Source organism: Carcharhinus amblyrhynchos, chromosome 11, assembly GCF_965287045.1.
Source record: "Carcharhinus amblyrhynchos chromosome 11, sCarAmb.v2.hapA, whole genome shotgun sequence".
Classification (NCBI taxonomy): Eukaryota; Metazoa; Chordata; class Chondrichthyes; order Carcharhiniformes; family Carcharhinidae; genus Carcharhinus; species Carcharhinus amblyrhynchos.
The window spans coordinates 54,680,246-54,704,779 of NC_137334.1; the positions used below are offsets into that span (position 1 = coordinate 54,680,246).

General features: G+C 40.1%; 1 protein-coding gene across 4 annotated transcripts in view; it reads left to right on the plus strand.

Moving 5' to 3' along the window:
* Positions 1-6,013: 6,013 nt before the first annotated feature.
* Positions 6,014-24,534, plus strand: part of LOC145350141 (protein TANC1-like) — a 160,624-nt gene continuing 142,103 nt past the window's right edge. For 3 of the 4 annotated variants that reach the window (XM_080199118.1, XM_080199120.1, XM_080199121.1), the window contains exon 1: positions 6,014-6,129. The gene's annotated coding sequence lies outside the window, so the exon portion shown is untranslated. Of the gene's footprint in view, positions 6,130-6,630; positions 6,653-24,534 lie in introns of those variants that run through there. The other variant, XM_080199119.1, reaches the window with a different exon arrangement.

Sequence of the window (24,534 nt, forward strand, 5' to 3'; positions counted from 1 at the left end):
ATTGTTGATACACTGGTTCACCAATAACCTGTTGCCTGTGGAATTTTCCATACAGACACTTTGATTACTCAAATGTCTTTACTCGGGTGCTCTTACTTTGAGACAAACAAAGGACTGTGGTTCAAACTTAGATTTATTAAAACATTTGCAAGCTAAAGAAAGTACAAAGTCTGACTTTTTTTCTCCAAACTAGGCTGACTGCCTGAAAAACACCTATACATCTACTCTGATCTTGACTGAACTGTGGATTCAATTAGCTAAGCTCATGTCAACACACCCGAAATTAGATCTCTTCCATCATCATGGATTGCAGGTCACAGCAAGATGGTTGAGTCTTTTTTTTGGAGAACTGTCTCCAGATGCCTGTCTTTATCCCCCTTCCTCTCCAAGCCTTTCTGGAATGTTGTCTGGCTTTCAGCCAATAGGGTCACAGGGCAGGAGTCATAGCACCCAATTAAGTTAAGACAGGTGGGCCTAGGTTACCTGATGCACATTTCCCCTTTTTCAAGGTATGGTTAGTACCAAGACATCTGGCTGAAACTAGGAAATGCGCAAACATTTTTTTTCTGTTTGGCTGAGTACCTCTTCTCACTGTTAAATTTGAACACCTCAATAGATAAAACGAGTGTTGGCTGGTTCCTGCTTTGACCTGTGGTAACCTTGTCTGTATTCCATCAGGCCTTGCTGGTTGAAGCAGTTTAGCTGTGTATTAAAGTATCCAATTTTATGTTGGGTTTGTTATTTAGACACTTGGCCACAACCCCTTAGGGAAGGAAATTGGACATCCTTACCAAATCTGGACTACATGGGACTCCGGACCAACTGTTCCCTGAAATGAGCCAGCAAGCTACCCTGTTTAAGGAAAGGGCAACTATTACCTTGCCAGTGATGCTCACATCCCATGAATTGTCTCATGCATATTAAATGATGGATGTAGTCTGTTTGGATATTTTGGATGTTGAAGCAATTTTTCATTTAAGATTCTCATACAGTTTAATTGAATACATTGTGCTGATATTTATAGTTAGGTGGAAATGCATGGATATTGGGAGAGCTATGATGCATTATCTGACCTTGTTTGTGCTGATGAGACATACTTCCATTTTGTCATTTGGAAAATTGAAGGAATTGCTTAGTGATTGGTTTATGCCATGAAGCCAGATCAGAGCAACTTTGGCTGTAGTCCTCAACAGCTTTACAATGCAGGATGTTGCATGAGGTCTGACCAGTAAATCAAGTTTAGAAAAGTAACATGCATTTCTGCTTATCTTTGAGTAAGTTAATAGAGCTCCAATTAATGCTTTCTGACAGCATTCAGGAGAAAGCACTTTGCTTGTTTGGCAGTCCGTCCACTTTCTCCCACCAACATGCTGCAGTGTTCAATCTGCAGGATGCACTGCAGCACCAACCAAAACTTTGTCAGCTCTTGCCTGGAAGGGAACTTAAGTGATGGCATTAGCATATGTCAGCTGCCTGTGTCCTCAAGTCCCACAACGTTCTGACTTGTGCACGCATTACCCCAAATCTTGAACTACTTGCCTAACAGCACTATGGGAGAATGTTTACTGCATGGGCATCTTCTTTGAAGTTGGTTGGAGTTTTACTACTGACACCAGGATCCTGATGATAACTTGCTTTTTTTAAAAGTGGACATTTGTATACCAAAATTAACTTTTTTAAAAAAAAGTACATTGGTGCTAAAGAGTCATATCCTCGGGACTAGATGATTTCCATCTTGGGCTTTAAAAGTAGGGAAGTATATCAGGTGTCCTAATTTATCATCCAATATTCTCTTGATTTGCGCACTGCTCATTTTTGATTAGAAAATTATGCATATCACTCCTCCATTTATGAAAAGTCAAAAGATTTATTGACAAATTATTAAAAAGAGAAGCTAAATCTGTGGAGTGAAACGGTCAACTGTTGTCTCTCTCTGAAGCTGTGAGACCTGGTGTTTTCTAATATCTTCTGATTTTTCTATCCCAAATTTCCAGGATTTGGAGTATTTGCTTTCGTTGTAAATAAAGTAGCCTAACATCTTTTGTCTGAGTCTTTGATCGAAGGTTGTGACTGAACACCTTAAATTTTAAAATGTCCAGAGAGTTGGCGTGAATTTGTAAAAGGTTAATCATGCCTGACCAGCCTGGTTTTTTCTTCCTTTGGCTGCAGTAATTAAAGTAGATTGGGGAATGTATGTAGATATTATTTAAATACATTCTTAGAAAAGTGACTTTTACAACATTGGAAATTTGTGCCCAAATGATTGACCTATTCAGAAATTGGCTGAGTGGAACAAACAGAAGGGACAATGGGCATGTATGTTATTTGGAATGATAAGTGGTGTCCTATGAGAATTTGTGTTGGGACCTCATTAAGGACTTGGATGATGGGATAGAAAGCCAATGATACAATTTTCTGTTGCCATCTTTGTAATAAATTATGGATTAAGTGAATGGAAGACTGCGGCAAATAGGTTTCAACACTGGATTAAAGTAAATTACTGCGAATGCTGGAATCTGAAACCAAACGAGAAAATGCTGGAAAATCTCAGCAGGTTTGGCAGCACCTGTAAGGAGAGAAAAGAACTGATGTTTCAAGTCCAAATGACCCTTTGTCAAAGCTCAACTTTAACAAAGAGTCATCTGGACTCAACATCAGCTCTTTTTTCCCCTTGCAGGTGCTGCCAGACCTGCTGAGATTTTCCAGTGTTTTCCCTTTTGGTTGGAAATAGATTTCAATGCAGGCAAATGTGAGGTCACCCACTATGGACCTAAAACAGAATAGAACAGAGTCTGTTCTAAATGGTGAAAAGCTAAGAGTGAAGATCCAAAGAGATTATAGAGCCAGATGTGGTTGATGGTAGCAGTACATTCACATAGATCATTAAAATGTTATGGATAGGTACAAGAAATGCTAATGGAATTTTGCCTAAAAGGGTGGAAGTTGTACCACAGCTATAAAAAGCTTTGATTACAGTTTTTGGTACTACATCTGAAGATATATTGGAGGTGGTGCAGTCTTGGTTTACTAGAATGGGCTCCCAGGGGTTAAATTACAAGGAGAGATTTAAACAAGCTAGGTTTATATTCTTTGGAATTTAGAAGGGTAACTGGTGACTTGATTGAAGCTTAAGATGTTAAGGGGAACAGATAAGGTAGAGAGAGAAACCATTTCTGCTTGAGCCGAGGACAAGGGAGCACTGTCAAAACTTAGATCTGGATGTTTCAGGAGTCAAACTAGAAACCACTTCACGCACAGGGTGAAAGTGACAATTAATACTAAAATGGTTAAATTTAAATGTGATTGATGGAAAGGTGTTAAGAGATATGGGGCAAAGTCCAGTATAAGGGACAAAAGCAGAAACTGCTTGAAAACCTCAGCAGATCTGATAGCATCTGTGGAGAGACAATAGAGCTAACATTTCAAGTCTGGTGGGGGCGGAGGGGTCAAAGTGTCAAAAGAGAATAGAGCTAACATTTAAAGTCTACTTCGGCTGTACTCTCCACAAATGCTGTCAGACCTGCTGAGATTTTCCAATATTTTCTGTTTTTGTTTCAGGTTCCAGTATCTGCAATATTTTGCTTTTATACCAGTATATGGGAGTTGAATTGCATGATCTCATTGAATGGAGGGAACAGCTTGCAGGGTAAATGGTCTACTCTTTTTCCTAGGTGTTCACTAGAGTAAATTTCAAAATGTTATCTCACCAATAAAGAATAATGTAAGGGCAGTACACTACTTTTGTATAACCAATTTGAACTACTCATGACAATTCCAAAGGCTGGCTGTGTAAAAGTGCCAATCATTTCCTGTATCATTGTTACTTTGTAGGTGAAAATTCATTTTCTGAACTAATATTGTCACATGTAATTTTAGCTAATGAGCAATGATGTTTTGTGATAAGGAGTTTAGTACAAACGACAAAACAAACCATCTGTGACTCAAAGCTGGAATGCTACAGTCTGAAAGGTATATAGAATTCAGAATAGATGAATAAAAAGCCAGAAGCGCATCAATCAGACATTAGTATTTATGTCCCATGATGATCACTCATTAATTTCAGATATTGTCACTCCTTTCATGGAATGTTTACAGCAGAGGAGGAGGATATCATGTTGGGGTCACTTACTGGAAGAGCAACACTTTTTTTTTCATATGTAGGCCTATGAATATTTTCTGTCCCATTTTGAAAATCATGATTGAATCTACTCCCACTGCATTCTCAAGTTGTACTTTCCAGATTGTAGGAATCATTAAAAAAATAGGGACAGGAGTAGGCAATTTAGTTCCTTGAACCTGCTCTGCCATTTAATTCATTTATTGCTGATCTCATCAGCCTCAACTTCACTTTCCTATCCATTCACTATAGTTCTTCAAACCCTTAGTAATTAAAAATCTGTCCATCTTAAATTTACTCAATGTCTAGGCATCTACCACAATCTGGTGTAGTGAATTCCACAGATTCATGATCCTTTGAGAGAAGTAATTTTTCCTCATCTCTGTTTTAAATCACCCTTTATCAAAACACCAGATAGACCACCTGTGACCCAAAATTGGAATGCTACAATCTAAAAGCTATATAGAATTCAGAATAGGCCAATAAAAAGCCAGCTCATTCAGTGCATTAGTATTTATGTCCCACAATGATCCATAACCTCTTGTTCTAGATTGCTTTACAAGGGGAAATATCCTCTTCATGTCTACTTTGTAAATCCTCCTGATTATCTTGTACACTTCAATTAGATCTCATCTCATTTTTCTAAATTCCAGGGATTATAAACCTAAACTGTCCCATCTCTCTTCATAACATTAATCCCTCATCTCTGGAATCAATCTAGTGAACCTCCTCTGAGCCACTTCCAATGCAACTACATCCCTCAAGTAAAGGGACCAAAACTGTACACAATATTGTAAGTGCAATCTCACTAGTGCCTCATACAGTAGCAGCAATAGCATTTTCTATTTTAGCAATAAATGCCAAGATTCCATTTCCCTTCCTTATTACCTGCTGCACCTGTGTACCAGTTTTCTGCAATTCATGCATGAGAACACTCAGATCTCTCTGATGCTTCTCTCTATTTAGGTAATAATTTGCCTTTGTATTTTTCCTACCAGGATAACTAATTATGTCAAATTCCATCTGCCAAATTTTGAGCTATTCACTTAATCTATATCCATTTGTAACTTTCTTATTTCATTATTGCAACTTAGTATCCCATCTATCTTAGTGTCATCTGCAAATTTGGCTATGGTGCTATCCCTACATACAAATGATTAATAATAGATTGTAAATAGTCAGGGCCCAAAGACTGAATCCTGTGGCACACCACTGGTTACATCTCACCAACCTAAAAAAGACTCATTTATTCCGATGCTCTGCTTTCTGTTAGTTGGCCAATCCTCTATCCAAGCTGATAAATTACCCCATGTGAACTAATCTTGTGTATTAACTTTGTGTTTGGTACCTTATCAAATGTCTTCTGGAAATCTGGATATTTTAGATCTACAGGATCACCATTATCCACTTTGCTTGTAACATCTTTAAAGAACTTAAGCAAATTATTCAAACATGATTTACCCTTCATAAAACTTGGATAGATTGCATTTTGACTTTCTAAATGCCCTGTTATTACTTCCTTTAAAATGGATTCTAACTATTTCCAGAAGCGCCAGTTCCTGCCAAACTCCACTACCACCCACTCTCCAGTTTTAAATCTTAAATTATTGGTCACTTTTTGCTTATTCCCTTAGACAACTTGCCATTTCAATAATGACTTGTGGTAGGGATGAAAGGAAACTTTGCATCCCCCCCCCCCAGAAAAAAACAGGAGGAGCAACAATTCCTGTGGACACACCTCCAACCTTAGCAACATTCCTGTCCTGTTTGAAGTACGGCGGGTCCCCCCCGGGTAGGAGGGGGGAGGATGACGGAGTATGATTGACGTGCCCTTGACCAATAAAGCACCGGCGGGCAGCGGAGACGGGGGGACCAGCCAATGGGGATGGGGAAGGAGGCGGGAGTTCCTTCCAATGACTGCACTGGTGCGGGCGGAGGGGAAGAGAGTGAGTGAGCGGAGATTACTCACTGTTGAGGGCGGTCGCAGCTGAGGAAAGTTTTGCCGAGAGTCGGTAAGTTTGAAAAGTCAGGCCGAGGAGGCGACCGCCATCGTTGCCCCGCCGGCCTCCGGAGTGGGGGTGGACGGTTTTTTTTTCAAATGTTAGTCGCGCGACTCTCTCTCTCTCCTCGCCCCCCCCCCCCCCCCAACAAACCGAGTGATTAATGTTGGGGCGGAAAATCCCGTTACGGTGGGCGGCCGGGCGGCACTGATTGATGTGCAGGAAAGTTCTGAAAAAAGAAGTTGAGGTGGCGGGCGGCACGCGTTGCCGCAGGGAGCCGGGGTTTGTCAGGCTGCCGTGTCCTGTGTGTGTTTTGTTGTTGTGGTGGGAGGAGGGGGAAGAGGAGAAGTCGGCTTTCCCGTTGCCAGTGGCTGGCTGGGGACTGGCAGGGTGCGGACCGGCTGAGAACTGGAATTGCGAGGACTTGTTCCCGAGCCGAGGGGAACGCCCTGACCACCGAGAGAACAAGTTTTCTTTTGATGTGGATGTCGGCGGGCGGCTGTGAAGCAGACGATCCCAATCACTTTCTGCAGCTGTATGTTCTGCGAGCACTTTCGTTGCTCCTCCACTTTTTTCTCTCTCTCTTCGTTCCGCTTCTTTTAGCGGTCAGTTAAAAGTTGAAGTTTGTGCTGATTTCGTTGTACGATGGTTTTTTTTTTGTTAAGTCGGTAATTCGAATTTGGAGATGAGCATGATTTTTTAAAGCATACTTCAAAATGAGGAAAGTGACGAGTTTAAATAAATAGTAAGCAGATCCTAAATGTGAACCATCCAGATCATTAGAATATTTTAATATTTAAAGTCCTCTACACTCTTGCTATGACTGTATCACATTCTGCACCCTCTCCTGTCCTTCTCTATGCATGGTATACTTTGTCTGTATAAAAGCAAATTACTGAGGATGTTGGAATCTGAAACCAAGAGAGAAAATGCTGGAAAATCTCAGCCGGTCTGGCAGCATCTGTAAGGAGAGAAAAGAGCTGACGTTTTAAGTCCAGATGACCCTTTGTCAAAGCTACTTTGACGATATAGTGTGCAAGAAACAATACTTTTCACTGTATATTAGTAGATGTGACAATAATAGATCAAAATCTTGGAATGGTGATAACAAAGATTGAGACCATTTGGTCTATTATGTTCCTGTCGGTTCTGTGCAAGATCAAGGCAAAATACCATGGATGCTGGAATCTGAAACAAAAATTGAACAGGTCTGACAATCTGTCGAGAGTAGAGAGCTAATGTTTCGAGCCTGGATGACTCTTTGTCAGAGCTGTGCAAGATCAAATTGGTTAATTCCACCCCCCTCCCTCAACTCCTGCGGCCCCTGACCCCTCTGACCCTTCCTGATAGCCCTTTTGTTTTGTCCCTTCAACTTTTTGAAAGCTGTTTATGAATCTGCTACCAGCACACACTGACAGTGCACTCCAGTACACATTGCACAACAAACTTTTGCCCCTGTGACACCATTGGATTTTTAGCCAGTCACCTTAAATCCGTATTCTCTGGTTCCTGACCCTTGTGCCAGTTGGAACTATTTCATCCCTAATGACTGAACATCGCTATCAAATCTCTTTTCAAGCTTCTATAAGGAAAACAGACTCAATCTATCCAACCACTCAAAGATGTGCAGGTTAGGTTGATCGGCCATGCTAAATTACCTCTTAATGTCAGGGGGATTAGTAGGATAAATACATGGGGTTACGGGATAGGGCCGGGATTGTTGACAATGCAGGCTCAATGGGCCAGATCTCCTGCACTGTGGGGATTCTGTGTAACCATTCTTGTAATTTTTCTTGTGTGCAGGATATAGAGGCCAAATTGGTGTTTTATCAAGGATCATCATAACTTCCTTTTTTTTATTCTGCAGCTTCATTTAAAAAACCCAGGATCCTGTATGCCTTTTTAAACCTTTCTCAACCAGGCCTGCCAACCATCAATGACTTGTGCAATTACACCTCAAGATTTCTCTGTTCCTGCACCCTCTTTAGAACTACACCCTTTAGTTTGTATTGTCTTCACTTGTTCTTCCCCTCAAAATGTATCACTTTGCATTTCTCTTAAATTTGATCTCCCATTTTTATCTGCCTATTCCTCCATTCCCTCTTGAAATTTATCTGTCTTCCTCGGAATTTCCAAACTTTGTGCCCTACATATCCAAATGTAAATCATTAATATCAAAATAAATAGTGGTCCAAATACTGATCCTGAGGGGACACCATCCTCCAGTCCAGAAAAACAACATTTCACCACTACTATTGTTTGTCACTCGGTCAACTTTGTATTTATGTTGCTGCTGCGCCTTTAATTCCATTAGTTTTAATTTCGCTGGCAAGGCTCTTACATGGCATTTTAACAAATGCCTTTGGGAATTTCATGTACATCACAACTGCGCTACCCTCATTGTTCTGCTGTGCTGCCTTCTCACAGAGCTCAAACAAATTGGTTGAAAGCTATTTGCCTTTAACAAATCCCCACTGGATCATCTTCAGTAATTAATACTTGTCTAAGTGACTGTTGATTTGGTTATTTTTATAAGTTTTCCCATCCCCACTGACTGTCCTGTTTGGTTTATCCAATACCTGTTTTTGAACGACAGTGTAAGATTTGTAGTTTTCCAGACCTCTGACATCATCCCTGAATCGAAGGAGGCTTAGGGGATTATAGCCAGTGCCTCCACCATTTCCTCCCTTACTTCACACAGTATGCTCAACTGCTCACTGGGTGATCTGGTGACTTATCAGTGTGTATAGCCAGCCTTTCTAATACATCCTTATTTTTAGCCCATCCAGTGTCTCATAACCTCCTTTCACTATAACTACGACAGCATCTTTCTTGGTAAAAACAAACGTAAAGCACTGATTTAGCACGTCAGCCAGGATCTCTTGCATGTAGATTCCTGTGTTCGGTCCCTAATGTGTTCCTTTTTGCTCTCCTTTTACAATGCATATGCTTAGAGAAGATTTTTGGCATCTGTTGTGTTAGCTGCCAGTCTCTTCTCATACTCTTTGCCTCGCTTTTTCACTCCCTCTCTGAGCTTTCTATATTTATCATGATTATAGTTCAGAACCAGAAGTGCTGTGCAACTATTGTGTATACTATTCAGCCTTCCAAAAATACTTAGTATTTGAATGGGTGTTACCAAATTTACTTCTTCTGTGAAGACTAAAATTGAATATCTAATCGCAAATATATAATTTTATACTGCTGAATATATTTCACCATTTTGAACATATAATGAACTTGCAGCATGGGAATATACAGGACCTGAAAAGACCTTTGCGGTTAAGTTTGCTAACCAAAAAGTCTAAAAATTACCCTTTTTGCATCAAAGGACCATCTGGCTTCTTATTCTGTAATTGTGATTGATGCATTATCCCTCTTTTATGTTTCTGCAGCCTTTGAAGTGGCCAGTCACAGCATTCTTTTTCCATCTCTTCCTAGTATTTGTGCAATTGCACCCCAAGATTTCTGTAGGCATGTCCTTCTTTGGTTCCAATCTTAATTATGTAATTGTAGCTATAGCATTTATAGTATTGTTAGTTATGATCTCTACACCCAGCTTTGTCATATCAGCCTTAGAATCAGTGATGTATCCCTGCGCTCCTCAGTTATATGCAGCAATTCGGTGATGGTTTTATAGTCATGTGATCAGCATCCACGTATACCAACGTCGCCTAGTTCTACCTTTCTATTTAATCTCTGTCACTGCCTTTGTCTTATTGGACAGCTTGCTTGGTATCCAGTCTTATGTCAATCTTAGTTTTCGCTAGTTAAATGTTGGCAGTTGGCTTTTGCCCTGCCATGAGCCGTGCCATGCCTTTGCCATGAGCTTCTCAGGATGACCCAGGTTGTTTATTACTTCTGTCCTGTTTCATTTGGTGTTCAGCTTTTGATTTCAACCACAAAAGACCATGTACTATTCTGACTTGGAAATAGATCATTGCTGTTCTTTAGTGCTACTGAAGCATTTCCTGTAATTTCCTAACCTTTCTGGGAACATTATATTGCAAGGGCCTCACTGCTATAAGGAGAAGACCTTCTGCATGGAAACAAAGGATGAATAAATAACTCGGCTTTGATAGTGCTGCACACATTCTGAGAACTTCCAAAAATACCTATTGCATGTCCCAGCCTATTTACAGTTGAAATCTTCAGACCTTCTGTAACTTTCAGTCTTGATTTGTATCAGTGCTGTCTTGGCTGGCCTCTCGTCCATCAGCCTCCGTAAATTCATCCAAAACTCAGCTGACTATTCCATTCTACGCCAAATCTCTCTTACCCATTGCTTGGCTATTACATTGAGTTCTAACCATAATATTTCAAACTTAAAATTCTCATTTTTATAAAAAAAAACCTCTCAGCTTTGCTTTTCTGTGCCCTGTAAACCTCTGAATCCACAGTTTTCAGTAGTTCCTTCAACCAATACAGTTATATTTTCTGGAATTCCCTCCCTCAAATGAATTCAAAACAAATCTCCTCCTTGTTCCCTATTATTTGTAGCTCCCCACCCACATATTAGTTAAATGAGCAAAATGATTTAAAAACAAAATACTGCAGATGCTGGAAATCTGAAATTAAAACAAAAAATGTTGGATAAATTCAGCAGGTGTGGCAGCATTTGTGGAGAGGAAAACAGTTAATGTTTCGAATTCATGATTCTTAAATTGTGTTCAATATAAACAATGACAGCATAGTGACACAAAGATTAGCGCTGCTGCCTCACAAAGCCAGGGATGATTTCAGCTTTGGGTGAATATGTGAAGTTTGTGCATTCTCCCCTTGTCTTTATGGATTTCTTCCAGGTGCTGTGGTTTCCTCCGACAGTCCAAGATGTGCAAGTGGATTAGTCATGTTAAATTGCCCTGTAGTGTCCAAGGATGTGTAGGATTAGTAGGATTAAGGAGATGGGGCGAGGGTGGGCCTGAGTAAGATGCTCTGCCGGAGGGTCGGTGCAGACTCGATGCACAACCTTCTGCACTGTGGGGATTCTATGAATAAAGGGAGACTTCTCTTTCTATAATGTCAGAAAAATCCATTGTACTTCATAATCTTTTATAGGTAAGAGCAGAAACCTACAACACTCATTGTTGTACTACATTGAATTGACACCTTAAGGTATATGCTCAAAGAGCAGGAGAGTTCTCTTGGTTAACATTTACCCTTCAACCATCACTAAATCAGATCACATTAATTTTATGCACTTAATTACTGTATTCTGTTTGTACAATACTGTACAACAGTTAATGTAATTAAAATGACTTAAAATTCTTTAATGGATATGGGCATCACTGGTGAGGCCAGCATTTGTTATCCATCCCTAATTGCCATTGAATTGAGTGGCTTGTTAAGCCATTCTAGAGGGCAGTTAAGAGGCAGTCACGTTGTTGGTCTGGAGTTATGTAGGCTAGATCAGATAAGGAGGAAACCTGATGGGTTTTTATGACAATCTTTGATAGTTTCATAGTCACCATTACCGAGACTAGCTTTTTAGTCTCAGATGTAATAAATTTAAATTCTACCAAGGAAACCCCATTCTCCAGACATTAGCCTGGACCTCTGGATTACTACTCCAGTGACATGGTCCCTTTTATCCATTTACAGGATATGGATGTCATTGGCTAGGTCGGTGTTTATTGCCCATCTCTTGTTGCCCTTGAGAAGGTGGTGAGGTGCCTCTTTGAACTGCTGCAGTCCCTGCAGTGTAGGTACACCTTTGGGATTTTCAGGATTTTGAGCCATTGATGGTAAAGGAATGCAATGTATTTCCAAATCAAGATGGTGCGTGGCTTGGAGGGCAACTTCCAGATAGTGGTGTTCCCAGGTTTCTGCTGCTCTTGACCATTACCATCCAGAAGGACATGAGGTTGTAAGGTGCTGTCAGGATGGTAGAGGTCATGGGGCTGTAAGGTGCTGTGTAAGGAACCTTGCTGAGTTTTTGCAGTGCATCACGCAAGATGCCAAGATGGTGGTAGAGGGATTGAATGTTTGTGGCAGGGGTAGCAATTAAGTGGGCTGCTTTGTCCTCGATGGTGCCGAGCTTCTTGATGTTACGCCACTGTCTCCACGAAGTTATTCACAGTGAAGAACATTAGTTAGATTTCAGGATACATTTAACAAATAGAATTTGACTTATTAACTCAAGTAAATCAATAGTCCTGATTAACACACTAGCTACAATGAAAGAATCCTAATAATTAAACATCAAAACATGGCACATGTAATTACATTTGTAATGCATTTCTGTTATGTTATTTTCCTGTTTATCTAGTTTAAATCTTTTGCTGGATGTTAAACTATGTTGCGGGAAACTGTGTATGCTGTTCACTATTTTGAAAATAGTACATAGTGACAAGCTTATAATTAGTTCCTAGTGATGGTTTTTTGACATTGTTGATATTGAGGAATCAACATCAGAAATTGGGAGTGGAATAGTTGAGCATCAATTTTATTCAGGTTCCCAATAAGTGGGAAGTCATTGGTGAGGAAATAATTTTGAGAAACTTGCCCCCCCCTCCCCCCACCCTCTCCATTTTCTCTAACTACCTCATTTATTTTTTGGATGCCCACATTCTTCCACTTGTGATCCTGAGGAAAGTTTATATCTCCACACCCTTCCGTAATTGTTTTCATATGAATATTGAACTTTCCCATGAGTACCACACCCAATGTCAATGGCCCAGCTTTGGCATCTTGAACTCTGCCTCTCTGCCAATATACTTTCTCTATCAAACCATTCCATACCCTGACATTGCCCTCTCAAGTGATCCTTTTCCAGTGATGAACCTCCCTTCCAATTCTCCAACAGTTTGCAGCCACGTTCCAGTTATTTGAAACTCTTATCCCTTTCTATGCATATAACCCTAATCTAGTTTGCTGAGATTACCCGACCAAAACAATCAACCTGATATAAATAATTCCCCAGCTCTGCAAAGCTACTGTATAGGCTTGAATACCTGTCTGCTTCCTATTTAGAATCGTTGAAAGTTTACGGCACTTGGTCCGTCATGTCTGCCAGAGCTGGAGCATTTGCTGAAACTTAAAAGGTGGGATAAAATGGATGGCAGGAATGTAGTTAAGCTAATTTTTAAGTAGGATGGCACAATGGACAGCACTGCTGCCTCAAGGCGCTGGGAACATGAGTTCGATTCCTGGTTTGGGTCACTGTATGTGCGGAGAATGCACAGTTTCCCTGTGTATGCGTGGGCTTCCTCTGGATGCTCCGGTTTCCTCCCACAGTCCGAAAGACCTGCTGGTCAGGTGCATTGGCCATGCTAAATTCCCCCTCAGTGTACCCGAACAGGCGCCAGACTCTGGCGACTAGGGTCTTTTAATAGTAACTTCATTGCAGTGTTACTTGTGACAATAAATAAAATTTAAACATTCAAGATTACTGATTTATAGTTTTTGTTTAAATATGCACATAATTATCACTATTTCAATTACTCTAATAAGGTAAATTACTAATCACTAAAGTTATATAGTATAAAAGTGTAAACTCAGACTCTTAATGAGTTGCACAAAGGAGTTATACAAGTTTTGAGTGTAGTGTTGACTTTATGTATGCATAATACTCCTATTTGATTTATTATTGTCACATGTATTAACATATAATGAAAAGTACTGTTTCTTGCACGCTTTATAGACAAAACATACCATTCATAGAGCTAGGGTGTAGCAAAAGATCAACTTAATGCAAGGTAGGCCAATTCAGAAGCCTGACAGCAGCAGGAAAGAGGCTGTGCTTGAGTTGGTTGGAACGTGACCCAAGGCTTTTGTATCTTTTTTCCAGTGGAAGAAGGTGGAAGAGAGTGTGTCAGGGGTGCGTGGTGTCCTTAATTATGTTGGCTGCTTTGCCAAGTCAGTGGGTGGGAGACTGGTTTGTGAGCTGGATTGGGCTACATTCACGATGTTTTGTAGTTCCTTGCATTCTTGGGTAGAGCAGGAGCCATACCAACCTGTGATACAATCAAAAAGAATGCTTTCTATGGTGCGTCTGTAAAAGTTGGTGAGAGTCATAGCTGATATGCCAAATTTCCTTTGTCTTCTGAGAAAGTAAAGGTGTTGGTGGGCTTTCTTAACTATAGTGTCAGCAAGGGGAGGACCAGGACAGGTTGTTGGTAATCTGGATACCTAAAAACTTGAAGTTCTCGGCCCCTTCTATTTCATCCCCATTGATATAGACGGGCATATTCTGCTTCATGCTCCCTGAAGTCAATGACAATCTCCTTCATTTTGTTGATGTTGAGGAAGAGATTATTGTTGCCTCACCAGTTCTCTAGATTCTCTATCTCATTCCTGTATTCTGTCTCCTCATTATTTGAAATCTGACCCACTACGGTAGTGTCATCAGCAAACTTGAAAATTGAATTGGAGGGAAATTTGGCCACACACTCATAGGTGTATAAGAAGTATAGTAGGGGGCTGAGAACACAGCCTTGTGGGGCACTGGTGTTGAGGATGATCATGGAGGAGATGTTGTTGCCTATCCTTACTGACTGTGGTCTGTGAGTTAGGAAGTTCAGGATCCAGTTGCAGAGAGAAGTGTCAAGGCCCAGGCCACAGAGCTTGGAGATGAGTTTAGTGGGAATAATGTTGAAGGCTGAGCTGCAGTCAATAAATAGGAGTCTGACATAGGTATCCTTGTTATCTAGGTGTTCCAGTTGAGTGCAGGGCCAGGGAGATGGCATCTGCTGTGGACCTGTTGCAACGGGAGGCAAACTGTAGTGGATCTAGGTAGTCCAGAGGCTGGAATTGATTCATGACTAGCCTTTCAAAGCACTTCATAATGATGGATGTCAGAGCCACCGGATGATAGTCATTAAGACACGCTGCTTGGTTTTTCGTAGGTACCGGGATGATAATCGTCTTGTTGAAGCAGATAGGGACCTCAGATTGTTGTAAAGGGAGGCTGAAGATGTCTGTAAATACCCCAGCCAGCTGATCCATGCAGGATCGGAGTGTATGTCTGGGTACCATATCCATGGAGTGACCTTCGGGAAAGCTGCTCTGATATCTGTGATGGTGACCCCAGATGCAGGTTCATCCAGGGCTTCCAGGGTGGGGGGGCGTGCTCTGGCTGACCTCTTGCTCAAAATGGGCTATGTTTTTGCCATAATAGTTGTCCCTTTGTGCTTACTTATTATTATTCTCATTACATCATTATTCTCTGATTTAGCCCCCATCTACCTATAAGCCTTCTTTCCCACACTGACATCCCCACCACCACCAATATCCTGTCTCTGAGATACCAAAAGCCCTAAGATACCAAAGAAAAGTACGCTTTGAAAAGCTTAAAAGTTATTGTTAGTGATGGCCAAAGAAGTATTTTTTTTGTATTTTTATAAATGGCTTACTTGGTAGCTCTGGCTTGGTATGGATTGAGGCATATAATTTGACCTGGCATATTAGATGACCACATTTGTTTGTCAGAAATCATATTTAGCCCATTTTACAGCATATAAATCAATCTCCCCTTTTCTGCTTAGGAATGCTACACCCATGAATTTTTTCACCTCAAATGCATGTTTTAGTCACCTTAAGTGAGGGCATGGGATCAAGCGGGTGATTGAGACTATGTTGCTCAAAAAGTGAATGGGGGTTTAAGACATGCACACTTAGATTAGACTACACGTGGCAGATGAGGAACTGAAATGCAGAATGGGACAGGTAGATAGGATAGAGCTTCACAAAAGAAAGGACATATGCAAACTATTCTGCTTGATGTTTTGTTGATTTCATCATCAAATTTTGGGATGCTATTCATGTACAACCTGTCATCAGATCATTCAAAAAATGTGGAATATCGAATTCAGTGGAGGGACGATTCTGAAGCACCGAATCTGATCCAAAATAAGATTCTTACATGATGCCATAGCCAAAGTGACTCAGAATAAATTTGAACTCTGTGTCAGATGCCGAAGATGATTAATTTGACAGTTTTTAAAACATTTTGGTGTGGCTAAAGGTATCCCTGTAGAATTAATTAGTTCAATAAAACATGTCTCATTGATTTAATTTGAATAACTAAGTTTTTTTGTACATTTCAAATAGCAACCACCTACACCAATACTGGCAGTTCACATTTTATACTCAGAAGCATGGTTGACTTAAACAAGTAGTTATTTAAACTTCATTTTGAATTTGTAAATGTTCAAACTGCTTTAAGTAAGTAAATTGGAGGGCTTAGTGAAATTTTTGAGGGTGATTTTATGTTGTTCTATTTCACCCTCGCCCTTTCTCAAATAAAATCTTTTGGCTATAGGTCTCTCTCCATTAGTTCCACAGTACTTCTGGACCAAAGATTTTCTCATCAAACATTTCATTTTTAAACCCCTTTCATACTTCAACAGAGCTACCAAATTCTTGTTTCCGTGTCTGTTATGTAGATCCCTACCAATGACCCCAGACTGCAGAAGCATTCACCAGTATCCAGACCTTAAATGGCCTATTCCCTGAATTCTTTCAGAACCCAACACATTAGAAGCTGTTGGGCAAACTCTATTCTTGACACTATTGTTCTGAATCAGCTGACACTGCTGTCAATGTTCCCAGGTCTGTAACCCACCTATCCCAGTGTACCCACATTTCTGCCATTTTAACTTTTTTTTACATTTCCAGTACACCACCTCTAGCACCTTCAGATTCTACTTTGTTCTCCCAGCTTTTCTATCCAAATTCTATTCGGCACCCGTCTCAGTATTCCCATTCCTCAACATCTCTGTGCTCCTTCCATCCTCAAGCGCTCCATATGTACTGATCCTGGATATTGAGTACTGTTTCCTGAAATAATTCATCAGTGTTCTTCCCCATGCTCTCTCATGCTACACAGCTATGTGTGTGGAATTTCAGCTTCCAGTTCCAACATTTGAAAATACGGTTATAAAATCAAGTATGTTGGATAACAAATATAATTATCAGGCCACTGATTGCAATTTTCACAAAATATTGACAGATGTAATTTGAATCTGGAAGTACTTGAATGAAAAATGAGGTTTTACTTGATGCTGTTTTTTGGATGAACTGTTAGACTGAGGCTTTGTCTACCCCTTCAGATGGACTTAAGAAGGTCCCATGGCACTATTTCAAACGGCAGTTATCCGTGGTGTCCTGACCAATATTTATCACTTAATCAACCTCAGCAACACAGCTGGTCATTTTCACATCACTGCAATTTGAGCTGTGTGCAAATAGACTTCTGTGTTTCCCATATTAGAACTGTGACCATACTTCAAAAATACTTGATTGGTAATAAAATATTTTGAGAGGTGAAGAGATCATGAAAGATGCTATACAAATGCAAATCTCTTGATAATTGTTAATCAGTGGCCCTGATAATGCAATATATATCCTCTGCGGTGCATTCTGTTTTATGCCATAGTTTGGAACTGGAGCTTGGTAATAATGTTTAGGTAATGATGTGATTTAAAAGTTTTACATGGCATTGGGTAAAGTTGTAGGGAAGTTTTAACTGCTTATAAATTTCAGATTCTAAACTGGCTACTGACATTTAAATGTTACAGGTTTAAGAGAATGTTACAAGCGTATATTAAATGCAAGATATTAATCACAATTGTTATGTAGCAGGAGGCCATTCAGCCCAACGTCTCTTCACCAGCATCCAAATGAGCATTAAATAATAATCCTTGTACTCTTGCACATTGTTTCAATTCCAATAACCACCTGATGTCTCATTGATTATCTCAATTTTATCTGCCTCCTCCATACTTTCAGGCAATGCATTCCAGACACATTCCAGTTCAGCATAACCTCCTTGCTCATGTACTCTCTGCCACTATTAGTAAAGGCAAGGATACTATGCCTTTTATTAACTGCTATCTCCATCTATTCTGCTATCTTCGATGATCTGTGCAGATATACAGTCAGATCCTTCTGCTCCTGGTCCCCTTAACAATTTTACCCCATATTCTACGCTTCCCACTGTCTCAGCAAAGGAGCCAGCATAATAAAGGATGCCACGCACCCCAGACACTCTGTCTTCTACCTCCTTCCTTCGGGGAAAAAGATACAAAAGTCTGAGGTCATGTGCCAACCAACTCAAGAACAGCTTCTTCCCTGCTGCTATCAGACTTTTGAATGGACCTACCTTACATTAAGTTGATCTTACTCTTTGCACCCTAGCTATGACTGTAACACTACATTTTGCACTCTCTTGTTTCCTTCTCAATGAACAGTACTTTTTGCCTGTATAGTGCCCAAAAAGCAATACTTTTCACTGTATATTAATGCATGTGACAATAAATCAAAATCAAATCACCTCAGTTCTCTGTATTGAACTTCATCTGACACTTATATGCCCAGACCACCAACTTGTATATGCTTTTTGAAGTTCTGCACTGCCCTTTTCACAGTTTGAAATTGTCTTCTGCGCACCAACATCTAGATCATTAATATAAGGCTGGAGGAAGGACTGTAGTGGAGTTCCCCAGGGCTCAGATTAGAACTTTTGCTTTTCCTGATTATAAATGTGCTCCAGCAATTCAGAGAATTTTTCATTCAACTGATAGCTGGAATGGGAGGATGGGGGTGGGTATCTTGAGGACAGATTGGACAGTTTGGGCCTGTAGCCAGTGGAGTTTGAGATGTGAGCTTATTGAATCCTTTAATATCTTGAGGGGACTTAACAGGGTGGATCCTGAATGGAGTTTCCTCTTGGAGAGAGACTAAAACCAGGGACATGGTTTTAACAATAAGGGTTAACCCTTTTAAGGCTGAGATGAGGCATTTTTTATAGAATGCATGATGGCAGCCATTGTGAAAATGGTCAGATTAATTTTACTGTATGGTTTAAGTGTTATGATTTTGAGCAATTTTGTGTTATGCAGTATTGTTTATGAAGCGTAATTTACGAACATGAGGACTTGGCCAGTGAATGCTTTGGGAAACATGTTTTTCATCAATTGACACATGACTTTGTTGCCAAAATGGTGAACTCCATGATGATTATAGTTATACATTGGGCTTCAGTTGCTACGTGGACAGTCAAAACAGAGGAGTATTTTGCAAATATGGTATTAAGCGTAGTTTAGATATTGTAATAGGACTTGCATGCAAAGCAAGATCCATCAGTTCAGGTCTGTGTCCTAATGCATTGCGTAAAATTAAAATAACCTTTATGGTTTTGCCTAAAACAGATTGAATAACTGAAAACTGATGCAAACCCAACCTTCAGCTTAGAAAATGGTTCCTTTATAATTAGTTACATTCCGTACTAAGCATTTAGTAAAATATGAACAGATGTTTGGAATATTTTTGGCATTTCAGCACAGATCTGAATTATAGAAAGCAAAATAATTATTGCACTTAGATAAAATATGCCCTAAACTCTCACTATTTTAATATATGCTTGGTCCAAATGTAATGTTGAAGCGTATGATATTTTATGCTATGCTAACTTTACAGCAGCAACATAGTGTATTTGCTATAGTTAAAAATGTCCTAAGGCACTTTACAGGATCATAATTGGGCAGAAATAGCATGGACACAAAGGATTAAGTTAGGTGACCAAAGCTTGGTCAAATAGGTAGGGTGTTATGGAGTGCTTTAAAAAAAGGAGGGAGAGGTGGAAAGAAAGAGGATTGTGGAGCTGAAGACTTAAACAAGCTGAAAGCACAGCCACTAATGGTCAAGGAAAAACAGATGGAGACTAGAGTTTTTGTCATGCTAGAGGAGTTATAGATGTATTTATTATAAAGCATTTACAGGGCCAGTAACAATATTGATAGTTTCAAATTATATGCTGATCACAAGAGTAGGAGCAAGAGGAGACCACTCAGCCCATTGAGCCTACTCTACAATTCATTAAGATTATGACTTTTGTGGCCTTAATTTCCCTTTCCTGTCTGTCCCCTCAATAACCCTTAAGTCCTTTGCAGATCAAACATCTTTCTAACTCAACCTTGAATATTTTCAATGACCCAGTTCCCCTGCTGTCTGGAAGGGAATTCTGATGACTAACCAAAGCCCTCAGTGAAGAAATTTCCCCCTTTTCTCTATCTTGGTATAGGCCCCCTTATTTTTAAACTGTGTCTCTTAGTTCTAAATTCCTCCACAAGGTAAAACATCCCTTGCAAGCCATCTCAAAATCTTCTATGGTTCAATAAGGTCACTCTCCCATTCTTCTGACATGCAGTGAATATAGATCTAATCTGCTCAACCTCATTCGACTTTGTGTCCCCAAGGGAATTGATGAGAATATTATAACAGGTTTCACATATGTGCTGATTTTATCAGATTATAAGAGAATCCCACAAGTGTGGGAATTTGGTGATTTTTGCCATAGAAATTGAATACAATTAATACTGTGGGCTGAGTTGCTGTGAAGACCTAAAAGCATTTGCTAAATTTAACTAATCAAACAAGGTTTTTTTGCCTAAATTAAAATCTGGAAATAGAAAACTGAATGATATTTCAAAACTTAAAGATCTTATTACTTTACTTAACATACAGTGGAGAAGACAGGACAGCTGATGTTGCAGCTGTAACATTATGGGAGCTGGTGGAAACCAGTGTGACCTATAGCAGACATAAGTGCCTTCAGTTTGAGGAACCTGTATTCTTGAGTTGATGAGCTGGAATCTGAGCTTTGTAGTGAATCAGGAGAAGAATACCTAGGCACTGGTTTCAGGAGATAGTCACCCCTCAGATTAAGTACTTCAGATTTGATCTGTATTCACGGACTGGAAGGTATGACTGAGTGTGGCAGATATGGGAATCCAGGATATAGCACTGAAGGAACATCAGCTCTGGCAGTTGTTCAGCAGATCAAAGTTTCTTGCGGCCTGTGTGGATGAGAGGTGGGTGGGTGAAAGGAGCCACCCAGGAACACACATTATGTAGCCTGTGCTACATGCATGGTGCCAAGTTCAAGGCTGTCCCTGGGCTGGAGAGAAATTTGGAGTAGAGGGAAAAGATCCAGTTATCATGGATCCAGAGGTATTGACAATATCAGTAGGATGAGAGGGTTCTGTTGAGGGAGTATGAGCAGCTAGGGCCTACATTTAATAAAAATCATGAAGGTAATAAAAACTGCATTCCTGACTGAGCCGTGAGCAATTGCTGTAAGCTCTAAGATCAGATTTGAATGTGTGGCTCAAAGATTGGTGTGAGAATAATTGATTTTCATTCTTGGGCATTGGCACCAGTACTGGGAAAATAGGGTGCACTATGGTTGGGATGGGCTTCACTTCGAATATGCTGAGACCAGCAAATGTTAATGTTGTTCTTCTTCTTCTTCTGTAAGTTTAGAGAGGGCTTGAAATAAAATAGTTATGGGAGCAGGGGTACAAGTGAAGGGAAATTTAGGAACTTGGAGAAAAGACAAGGCAATAGTAATGGGTAGTGATATGATAATAGCATCAGTGTGCGACAGGAAGGGACAGAGCATAGAAACAATAGAGTACAACAGAAAATAGGATTAGACTGGGGTAACATGGTAAAAAGACAAAATTAAAGACCATTTCTCTGAATGCCTCTGAATGCATGCAGTGTTTGTATTATGATAGATGGATTGTTGGAACAAATGGAAATAAATGTGGATGAACTGAGCCATACAGAGACATAGTTGCAAAGTGATCATGACTGGGGGCTAAACATCAGGGACACATTTGGGAACAATAGGCATGAAGATAAAGAGGCTAGGGGTGGAGGTGATCTTGGCTGAGCGGATCAAGTCGTAGAAGCAGTTTGGGTGGAGATGAGAAATAAGTCACTGGTGGGAGTAGTCTGTAGGCCCCCTAACAATAGGATAGTGATTCTCAAAAGTGTGATCGGTGAGGAACCTGTAGGTGGTCTGCAATCTTGCCCAAAATTCAAAATACTGAAGCTGGTATTCAGTGAGAATGTATGAAGGACTTTTGCCTCCAGGGATGGCCCAAGTACTCCAGACTTCTAATTGTGAAGTACCATAATACTTTCTGCTCTGTCCATGTTATCCTCACAATCCTTTCTTCTTTCCTTTACAGTTACGGATAGTAGGTGATGAACGTAACCTATCTATTCATTACCTGTATCTTCTGTTTTACATTACTCTTTTTTAACTTCCCTGTCCTTTTTCCTGCACCTCTTCCCTTTTCCCACTCTGCCTACTCATCGATCTATTTCTTTATAAACAGTGTGCAGCGTAAAAGGGGCCGCAGACCGAAAGACCCATACGTACATGCATTCATGCTCCACCCAAGTCTCCTCTTCATCTGGCCCTTTCAGCATATCCTTCAATGTATTTGTTCTTTGTGCTTGGCGATCTGTCCTATAAATTTATCTATGGTATTCATTTCAAGTACTACTTTGGGCAGCAAATCCTACCTCCTCATTACTCTGTGGTAAAGAGGTTTTACTTCTTCCTATGGGAATTTTCTTGTGACCACTTATTTACAACCCTTAACTTTGGTTGTCTTCCCAAGTGAAAACATCTCCATGTTCTCCTATCAAACATTTCAATAATTTGGAAGATCCCTTAGCCTTCTATTTTGTAAAGGAAAGACCCCCAGCCTTTGCTGATGAGTACCGGTACCACTTTTTAATGAATTTTTATTGTACTTCCCCTCATGCCTCCATACCCATTTTATAATATGGAGATCAGAACTGTATATTGTACCCCATGTGGTCTAACCCAAAGTTCTTGTATAAGTTTAGCATGCATTTTTTAATTCTATCCATCTAGAAATGAAATCCTGGGTTTACCGTTTTTTAAAATTGCATTTACTAATGCTGCTACTTCATGATTTAGATCACTTTGCTCTTCTACCCCATTTAGATTCTTCTTATGCTAGTATGTAACATCTCATTTACCTATTGAAATTAATTTACTAATTACATGCCCATTCTGCAAGTTTATTGGTGCTGTCTTGTATTTTATTGCAGTCTTCTTCATTAGTTGTGAAATGCCCCACTTCGGTGCTGTCTGCAAAGTTTGAAATTGCAAACAGCAGTTCTCAAGTCCAAAATCATTTATGTAAATTATGAACAAAAATAATCCTGGCAGAAATCCTTGTGGAAAATCACTTCCCACTATTTGCCAGACGAAGTATCTTTAAGCCTCACTCAGTTTCCTCATCTGTGGCTAACTTGCTATTTAATCTGCTACTTGTTCCTTGACTGCACGTGCCATGTTCATAGTCTTGAGCCTACCATACAGTATATTATTCAAGGCGGTTTGAAAAGGCTGAATTGATGCTGCAGTTGCATAGGGCACACTTCCCTCCCAGGCAGCTGTTTGCATCAGAGATGCTGCCCACCTAATATGAGTGGATTATTTTTGTTCATAACTTGCTCTAAATCATTTATGTAAATTTAGAGCAAAACGGAACATGGTAGATTATGACTGGCAACGACCGGAGCACAGCACAACCTGGAATGCGGTGACTTTGTTCATTGCTTATTTGGATGCTGTTGCATTAAATGTTCTATTTTGCAGTTTAACTGAGTCACAGTGGGGAAAAAAGTTAAACCTGAACTGGAATTTTAATTCCACCAAATGAGATAACACAGCTCTAAAATAATGTCTATATATTTCAAACTAAAATCTGCCCTGACGGTTTTGCCAATTGTCATTTAATGTGATACCTAAATTGTGCTGGTTATTATCCTTGGAAAAAGTTACAATTCCATCACATTTAGAATATTTAGAATAGGTTTGCAAGTAATCCTCTGGCATGGGATACATTGAAACCACAATGAATTAAACTCTGATACAAAATTCCAGTTATGTGGTAGCTATCAATCATTCCTGCTGGCAAAATAGCAAATCCTATAGAATGATGCCGTGATGAACTGAAATTCCTCACGGCTGATTCTGCATTAGCCGAACTTGTCTAAGCTTGAGTAGAGTTAGACAACACGAGCATGAAATCATACTGCTGGGCAAGCCATCATTTGACGTAGAGGTCACCCTGACAGGATGTGCAAGCATGGGTTTGGCTAAACCTGGGAGCAAGTTAAGTGTTATCCATCTGAGAGAAAGTAAAGTTGATGTAGCAGTGGACACTGTGGCATGGAGTGGAAAGCATACATCTCGGAGGAATGGGAGATTCCACCATTGGGTTTAACCACCATTATGAAACATAAGGTAGACATCTTGGAATAATTTGACCAGAAGACATTTTCTTCAGCAAGAAAAAGAATGCAAACAGCTATCTATCCTGACTTTGAAGAAACTCTGCTCTTGGCCCAAGGTAGCCTGAGCAGTAAACATTCCCACGCCCATTCCAATTTTGCAGGAAAGCCTTTGCAACAAAGCTGGGCCACACTTGGACTTCACCTGCAGCGACTGATGGCTTGATGGTTTAAGGCACAGCATCGTCTAGCGTGTGGCAAGAGTTGAGGATGCGGTGGTTACAGCAGCAGTGACTTGATTGGCTCTAAAATGGTCTTGCCAACACCTTGACAAATGATACAATCATA